The 8,749-nt window shown below is 41.9% G+C and overlaps 1 pseudogene; it reads left to right on the forward strand.

The window, feature by feature from the left end:
• Positions 1-1,783: 1,783 nt before the first annotated feature.
• On the forward strand, positions 1,784-1,901 carry LOC126285530 (5S ribosomal RNA; annotated as a pseudogene).
• The last annotated feature ends 6,848 nt before the right edge of the window (positions 1,902-8,749 follow it).

Consider the following 8,749-nt stretch of genomic DNA (forward strand, 5'->3'; position numbering starts at 1 on the left):
AAATGGGGCCAAAAAATAGCACAGAGCCTTTGAAAGGGAGAACCGGGCTCCACATACCCAATTCAGGTAAATTAAACTACGACGAGACTGAGTGAAATGAATACACCCACATCTGGGCAGAAAAAGTAAGACTTGCGTTTGAAGTCCAATCCTCCAGTCTCCTCAATGTAAATCGCAACTGACGAGTTGGCGTTGCAACACTAGAGGAGGAACAGAAAACGGCAAAATCGTCCACAAATGAGGAACATTGTAGAGGACTCCTCACCGTAGACGGCTATGGCAATGGGGGTAACACTTAAAATACTGCCCTGAGCAACACTATTCTCCTGATATCTCTGAAGCAGTAATAAGTTCAAACAAGGCTGTTCCAGCGCTGCCTGTTTCTATATTAGGCACGTCCGAGCACCAAAAGGGAGTGAATTGTTTCTCAGAGAATCTCGCCCGCCAGCGAATTTTTCTGCTGGCGAGGAAAATCCTTGCAGAGCACCGCGTTGATTTCACACGAGCACGTGCAAGACAGTATCCGGTTTCAGTTCATGCATCCACGGATATAACTGTTTTTCAAGTTAGGTGCATTGTGCTCAGTAGTCTTTAGACATAGTGAGAGAGCAGAATGGGAAGCTTCACGGAACTCACGGACTTCGAACGTGGTCAGATGATTGTCACTTGTGTCATACGTCTGTACGCATCCCTAGGTCCACTGTTACCGACGTGATAGTGAAGTGGAAACGTGAAAGGACACGTACAGCACAAAAGCGTACAGGCCGACCTCGTCTGTTGACCGACAGAGACCGCCGACAGCTGAAAACGGTCGTAGTATGTAACAGGCAGATATCTATCCAGACAGGAATTCCAAACTGCATCAGGATCCATTGAAAGTACTATGACAGTTAGGCAGGAGGTGGGATATTATGGTTGAGCGGCTGATCAAAAGTCACACATCACGCCGGTAAATGCCAAACGACGACTCGCTTCGTCTAAGGAGCGTAAACATTGGACGATTGAAAAGTGGAAAAACGTTGTGTGGAGTGACGAATCACGGTAGACACTGTGGCGATCCGATGGCAGGGTGTGGGTATGATGAATGCCCAGAATATGACATTTGCCAGCGTGTGTAGTGCCAACAGTAAAAATCGGAGGTTGTGGTGTTATGGTCGTATTTTACATGGAGAAGGAATGCACCTTTTGTTGTTTTGCTTCGCACTATCACAGCACAGGCCTACATTGATGTTTTAAGCACCTTCTTGCTTCCCCCTGTTGAAGAGCAATTCTGGGCTGGCGACTGCATCTTTCAACACGATCGAGCACCTGTTCATAATGCACCACCTGTGACGGAGTGTTACACGACAATAACATCGCTGTAATGGACTGGCATGCACAGAGTCCTGACATCAAACCTGTAGAACACCTTTGGGATGTTTTGGAACAACGACTTCGTGCTAGGCCTCACTGACGGACATCGATACCTCTCCTCAGTGCAGCTCTCCGTGAAGGACGGGCTGCCATTCCCCGAGAAACCTTCCAGCATCTGATTGAACGTATACCTGTGAGAATGGAAGCTGTCATCAAGGCTGAATTCCAGCAATACTGATGGAGGGCTCCACGAACTTGTAAGTCATTTTCAGCCAGGTGTCCGGATACTGTGGGTCATATAGTATATACGCACCCCCTCACAAAACCGCGAATTGGTCTTTGTGGTAATGCTACTTTCAAGGTATCTATTTGACGAAGTACAATTCAGTGTTGAACATGACAGATTTGAGGTATGGTATTCTACCACGAAGCCAACAGCCTTGCCGCAGTGGTAACACCGGTTCCCGTCAGATCACCGAAGTTAAGGGCTGTCGGGCTGGGCTAGCACTTGCATGGGTGACCACCCGTTCTTTCGAGCGCTGTTGGCAAGCGGGGTGCACTCAGCCCCTGTGAGGCAAAACTGAGGAGCTGCTTGACTGAGAAGTAGCGGGTCCGGTCTCGTAAACTGACATAAGGTCGGGAGAGCGATATGCTGACCAGATGCCCCTCCATATCCGCATCCAGTGACGCTTCTGGGCTGAGGATGACACGGCAGCCAGTCGGTACCTTTGGGCCTTGATGGCCTGTGCGGGAGGACAAATTCTACCATGAAGGATAATTCATTTTGTAGAACCATTTAGATCATTACAGTGCCTTTTGAGTACTTTCGCCGTTCGTGAGTTCGTTGCTTCACGTATTTGCCTTTGTCTATGGTCCTGACAGCGTGTTCTTCTCCTGTTCATATGTATATTTAAAGTGGAAGTCATGGACACATGTGCCATTCACCTACATTGTGTTACTTTCGTGGGTCGTACCAGGTGGTTACGTAGTGCGTTTGATACTGTCTTTCTTGGAATTTTCGCAGCGTTACAGGTAAGTCCACGCGCATTTCTTCGAGACATGCAGTTGCTCAAACGGTGGCGCGGGTTTCGCTGTCTACACAACATCAGGTAGTAGATTACTGGCTTTGCATGCATTAGAAACTGGAAATGGCAAGGATATTTTTCGTGAAAAAGCCGAGTCTATAAGGCAAGATTTATAACACGATTACAGTTTGCTATGCAATATTTGTAGTCCGTGTTCAAAAATAAATCTTTCAGAATCATTTTAGAATGTCGCTTTCCTGCAACTGCTAGAGTTCTGTCACATCAGGAATATAATTATTCTAGTCAGACTGTGTCACCAGGGGACCATGCTCAATAATTTGGGGGAAAATATCTGGGCAAACCATGTGCACTAAGTTCCATGAACATTTGTATTAGAAGGTGTGGTGGGCTTACATGTTCGCCATTTTGCAAACCAGCTCCTTGGATACAACCAATTGAAAGGGTGTCGTGTGTTACATCAGGGAGACAGAGAATTACACGAGAACAGCGACGATGCCTTTCTCTAGTTATAACTCATGATGTTTCCTTTCGGCCGATGTGCACTCTGGTGTTGACGCAATGCAGTGAGACCGTCCTGATATCAAAAGACAAGAACACCTATTTTATCACAAAAGATTTGGGCCGATGCCACCCAGATTTACTGGCCATTATCCACAGTGCAGCTGTGAAACTTGTCTCGAATTTCAGTGAAAAAACATCGTCCTAGAAACTTTCTGTGGTACATACCATGTGAGTACTCCAGTCATGCTTGGATACTTTGTAAGAGAGAGAGAGAGACAGAGACAGAGACAGAGAATGATGTTTCTGATCCCAGTTCTATTCGCGGATGGAGAGTTGTAACTCGATTTGGCATGAGCACGTGCTTACTACAGAAATGCTTGCTTGCAATAACCAACAGTCTTACTCAGACAGCGCGCTGAAACAGCGACACATCACCCTAAATACTCCGTACATACAGGAACCACCAGCAAGCGAAAGGTAAGCATTCCACTCACTTGTTCTGGCCTTGCCCGGAAAAGCAAAATTTGCCGGTCTGCCGTCTCGTTGAGCGGTTCCTTTCGTAGCATCAGAGCAGACTAAGACATGGAAGACATGGCACACTAGGCGGTATAAGAGTCTTTGCCGTTCCCCTATTGACTCCTTCAAGCGTCTTAACACACGCTTAACTTTGTGAATGAGTGACTCGTTCCGCGCGACCTACTGTGGCGCACAAAATGTGAATTATGAAGCAAATCGGAGCGCATAGCACCAGCGTGTTTCAACCTCTTGATTCGCATTAAGCTTCACACTTACATTATATCGTGTTAGAAATTTTTGATCGATTTCCGATTTCGAACCGATAAATATCTAATGTATTATTAAGGATTCTTCTTGTGATGTGTTCACCTGCAAGAAAATGGCGTTTTCGCATGTTAAAAATTCACTAACCTCATCTGGAAGGGCATTTTTGTAAATGTACCGTATATCATCCTACAAAATGGATAGAAAATAGCTGTCATATAGAGAGTAAAATGTAAACTAAAAGTGCATGTCTTCCGAAACACACTGATGTCAGCTTCAGCTTCGTACATTGAACATTTTCCGACATGAAACGACTTGAATGGAGACTACGTTTGTGATCAGGTGTCAGTCCTCAACCACAGGTTAATCCTTACAACAAACACAGCAAGTAGCCACTGTTAATATTGCTCTTTATTGGGGACAAACAGGAGCGTCACTTGTATCGAATCGCCAGATTCGTCATCAGGCGTCCGCTCACGTTTTAAACTTCACACATTCGTAACTTATACTGTACATGTGCGTTGTTACCTGATTTCCGTTGTGGCGAAAGTTCTTTGGTGTTATAGTGTCCTACAGAAAAGAGTAGTGATGTGGGTAACAGTGAATTTAGACTACGTAACCAATTTCCTAAGAGGAGAGCTGAGATAGTTTCGTGTTGCTTAATCGGTTCAAATGGCTCTGAGCACTATGCGACTTAACATCTGAGGTCATCAGTCCCCTAAAACTTATAACTACTTAAACCTAACTAACCTAAAGACATCACACACATCCATGCCCGAGGCAGGATTCGAATCTGCGACCGTAGCGGTCCCACGGTTTCATGCTGTAGCACCTAGAACCGCTCGGCCACCTTGGCCGGCATACCACCGAGACTGCGCTTCGCTGTTGTCCACGTGCTGCTTTGCAGCTGGCCGCAGTTTGCAGTATTTTGGGAATGATAGCATAATGTCTTTTGAGTACGGATGCGACCATTTTTAGTCCACTTATGACACTACGTCGCGGCTGGGCCGGACACCAAGTGGTAAGAAATCACGAAAACCATCGATCGTGATATCATCGATTCGGTACTGCCTTTGTAGCATAAAAAGACTCTCATATGGCTCCTCCCAAGTCCAGTACCATTGTTGGTTTTGTTTAAACAGCTGTGTAGTTTTCTATGAACATAGCCCTACTATTTATTTCTCTATCATGCTCCTATTGATGTACCCTGCGTTTCTCCATGTAACGTGAATGAAGGCTGCAAGTTTTGCTTTAGGCTTATTTTTGTAATTCTCTCTCAATGTCATTGTTAAAGAAGAAAAGGGTTCAACGTCCTGTCGAGATCATTATGACGGAGTGGAACCTTGGAGAGTTCCAAGGATGGGGAAGGAAACTGGGTGTGCTCTTTCAAACGAACCATCCCGGAATTTGCATGCAGCGATTTACGGAAATCACGGGACATCCAAATTAGGATCAAATGTTTTTTATTCCAGTCTTTGATTACAATATGAATTCTTTAGACGATGACCGGTTTCAGTCCGTAATGACCATCCTTAGATCCATAATATACAAATATATACATCTAGTGAGCAGTGTGTCTTTCAACATTATACAGCAATAAGTATCACAATATACTATCATATAACCAGCGGAATGTACAGAAAATACGGTAAAACGTACATTTTTTACACCATGTCCTGAAGTGTTAATTCCATAAAGCATCGTCAAAACATATAATCAGCATAGCATCGTCATACAGATCTAAAATAAGATGTAGAACAGGCCGCATCGTCCACACAGCCGTTCTTGCAACTGGCTACTGAAGTACGGTAGCTACCAGAAATCTGTTTGCCTACATCCTCACTACATGTCGCTACTGTCGGCTTAGATGTAGTCATCACTTATGGAAAAAAACATAATTTAATGAAACACATTACGTAAAATGCATGTAACAGACTTTAAAAATTGATAACTATCATAGAAACCAATTGTGATACATTAAAAGACGAATACAGTTACTCACATAAAATTATTAAAATGAATAAAAAACATTTGTCAGTATTGGATCACTGTTTGTCTACGCGACCATGTCGCAGTTGGTGAAGCTAGATTAGGATGTCCAGAGGCGGATTTGAACCATCGTCCTCCCGAATGAAGTTCTGTGTGTTAACCACTGCGCCACATCGCTCGGTAATTTCATTGTTAACATTTACCTGTATAACTGTTTGCAGGCCGCGGTGGCCGAGCGGTTCTAGGCGCTCCAGTCCGGAACCCCGCAACTGCTACGGTCGCAGGTTCGAATCCTGCCTCGGGCATGGATGTGTGTGATGTCCTTAGGTTAGTTAGGTTTAAGTAGTTCTAAGTTCTAGGTGACTGATGACCGCAGATGTTAAGTCTCATAGTGCTCAGAGCCATTTCAACCATATAACTTTTTGTTTATTCGAGTACTAACCTCTATCCATCTTTATAATTCTCCTAAGGTTGGTACTAAAGCGACGCTCTACACTGCCAAGACTGAACAGGAAGTTAATTTTATCTACCGTGTAGACAGCCTAAGCTCTTTACATACCGCATGCCACAGTCTGAGCGTGGACGCTAATTAACGGGAAAGTGGTATAATATTTCTTCTTAAAAACGGTAGTGTCAACAGTGGCAGGTTGATGTTCCTGCTTTACTGTAAAGGTTCCCCATTATTTTCACGCATCCACGGTCTCACCATGTCTGTTTCCAACATATTAGGCACTTGTAAAGTAACTGGGAACAGAAAACTGTCCCCAAAAGCCTGACGGACAATAAATGTGTCTAGGTCAACACATCGGGCCGCATTGGATAGGGTGGAGTAGAGTATGGTTTAGGATACGAAAAAAAAGTGACTGCTCTAAAAGATATTCAGTTTTCAACAAACCATGGCTACCGATACAAGCTTACTACTTACACATCTTGAATCTACGTAACATAAAGTATCACACCAGTTATTTTTAAGTGAAAATGAAAATAACATACTGGAACGTGATGCATTTTCTGAGATTATAAATTATATAACTTACTTCATTCAAAATTGCCACAAAGGCATACAGCTGTGGATGATAGCTTTGAATATGTACGAGATTAAAGCCAGTTTTATCTGCTGTATTATGCGTGTTTTTGTAGGTCAGTAACTGTTACAGAGGTGGAGGACACCTCGGTAGCTTTTCCCGACGGGTAGCGTGGCCACTTTTTTGCGATCGGGAGCCATTTCGGCGTTAGTGATCCACAGAAGATAAATAACAAGGTACTAGATAGATCTGCACGCCAAAAGACGTTGTAAGAAATTATTACTCTCCATGCTTATTAACATGAATTGGTAAACGACCTGTTGAAGAACCTTATATCATAACAGGACAAATCTTAACAATTATCAACTTTTCGTATTTCTTAATTAATGTCCATGTTGCAAACGCATGAGATAAGTTAATTAAGGAATAATAAGTTAATTCGCTTATGAAAAGCATATGTTTGGAAAACATAAAACCAGAAGTTTAACTCTTCTATTAACTTTTCTAAAAAAATTCACTAAATAAATGAGATAAATAAAATCTTTAAACCAACAAAGAAAATAAAAAATTCAAAGATAAAGGTAAAAAACTTGGTCAAGCTAAGTATATTAACTTATCACAACGGAACCGTGGTAATGTACCTCGAACTCATATAAAGCCAAAGGATATAATAGCAAGCTTAATAAAAAATATAAAAGAATAAAAATCACCTCCTAAAAAAATTAAAGCTAATAATATTCTTATAAAAACAATTCTAGTATACTCAGCTAAAAAAATTAAAGTAAATCCACCTGCACCATATTCAATATTAAACCCTGAAACTAACCCTCAGAAATAGAGGCCTCTCCATGAGCCTTAGGAAGCCATAGATGAGCTAAAAATATTGGCATCTTAACTAAAAAAGCCAAAATTATAAGTACATAAAACATAATATAATAAGAACCAAAATCAACCAATAAAGGGAAATATAAAATATTAGAAAAATGATAAACCTTAAATAAAACCAATAATTAAGGTAATCTAGCAACCAAAGTATACAAAATTAAATAAACACCAACCTGTAAACGTCCAGGTTGATAACCTCAACCCAAATTCAAAACTAAAGTAGGAAGTAATCTAGCCTCAAAAACAATATAAAAAGAAAGAACTCTTAATCTAGCAAATGAACAATAAAGCATAATTATTAAGATTAAAACCATAAAAACAAAAAATTTGAATGATAAGAACTTAAATAAAGTGAACCTCTAGCAGTAATTATTAAAGAGCAAATTCAAAAACTAAGCAAAAGTAACAGAAGAAGCTTCCACTGTCAGTGGGACAATATATATTGGAAATAACCTGACCATTTCACAGCAAGCAGAAGCTCTGTTCAGAGCAAAAGATATGCCGTAGCCGCTTTCCCCGTCATCGACTCTCTACCGCATCTTCCCCTAACGACCTTACTATTACTAGACAACCTACATAAGCTTGTATGTTAACCGTAACTGCAATATGCAAATAACAAATGTTTACTAAATGTTTTGAATGTCATTTTTTTTACTCGTTGTCTTACAACAGCCTAAATTTCGCAATATATTACTTGCTACAGACTTGTACCACGTTTGAACATGACCGTCTCTATAACGTGCATTCACGAATCTATCTTTGATATTTACACCATCATATATAGTTCACTTTCAGACCTCAGGTCCTGTATTGGTACATTTAAGTTTGGAGTGTGTAGTATCAGATAACTCAGTGCCCTCGTCTTATTTCCACTCACAGATGCTGAGACGGAACATAATCTTTATGTGAAAATACTTTTATCTTGTAAGTGCACAAAGTGGTATTCAGTAAGACGTGGCCGCGCGAGGTAGCGAGGTGGTGTTGGGCGCCTTGTCACGGTTCCCGCGGCTCCTCGCATCAGAGGTTTGCGTCCTCCCTCGAGCATGGGTGTGTGTGTAAAGTAAGTTAGTTTCAGTTAGATTAAGCAGTCTGTAGGCTTAGAGACCTATGAGCGCAGCAATTTGGTCCCATAAGAACTTAGCGCCAAAATAGCAATACGTCACAAGGCGC

The sequence above is a fragment of the Schistocerca gregaria genome, chromosome 8 (assembly GCF_023897955.1).
Source record: "Schistocerca gregaria isolate iqSchGreg1 chromosome 8, iqSchGreg1.2, whole genome shotgun sequence".
NCBI classification, from domain to species: Eukaryota; Metazoa; Arthropoda; class Insecta; order Orthoptera; family Acrididae; genus Schistocerca; species Schistocerca gregaria.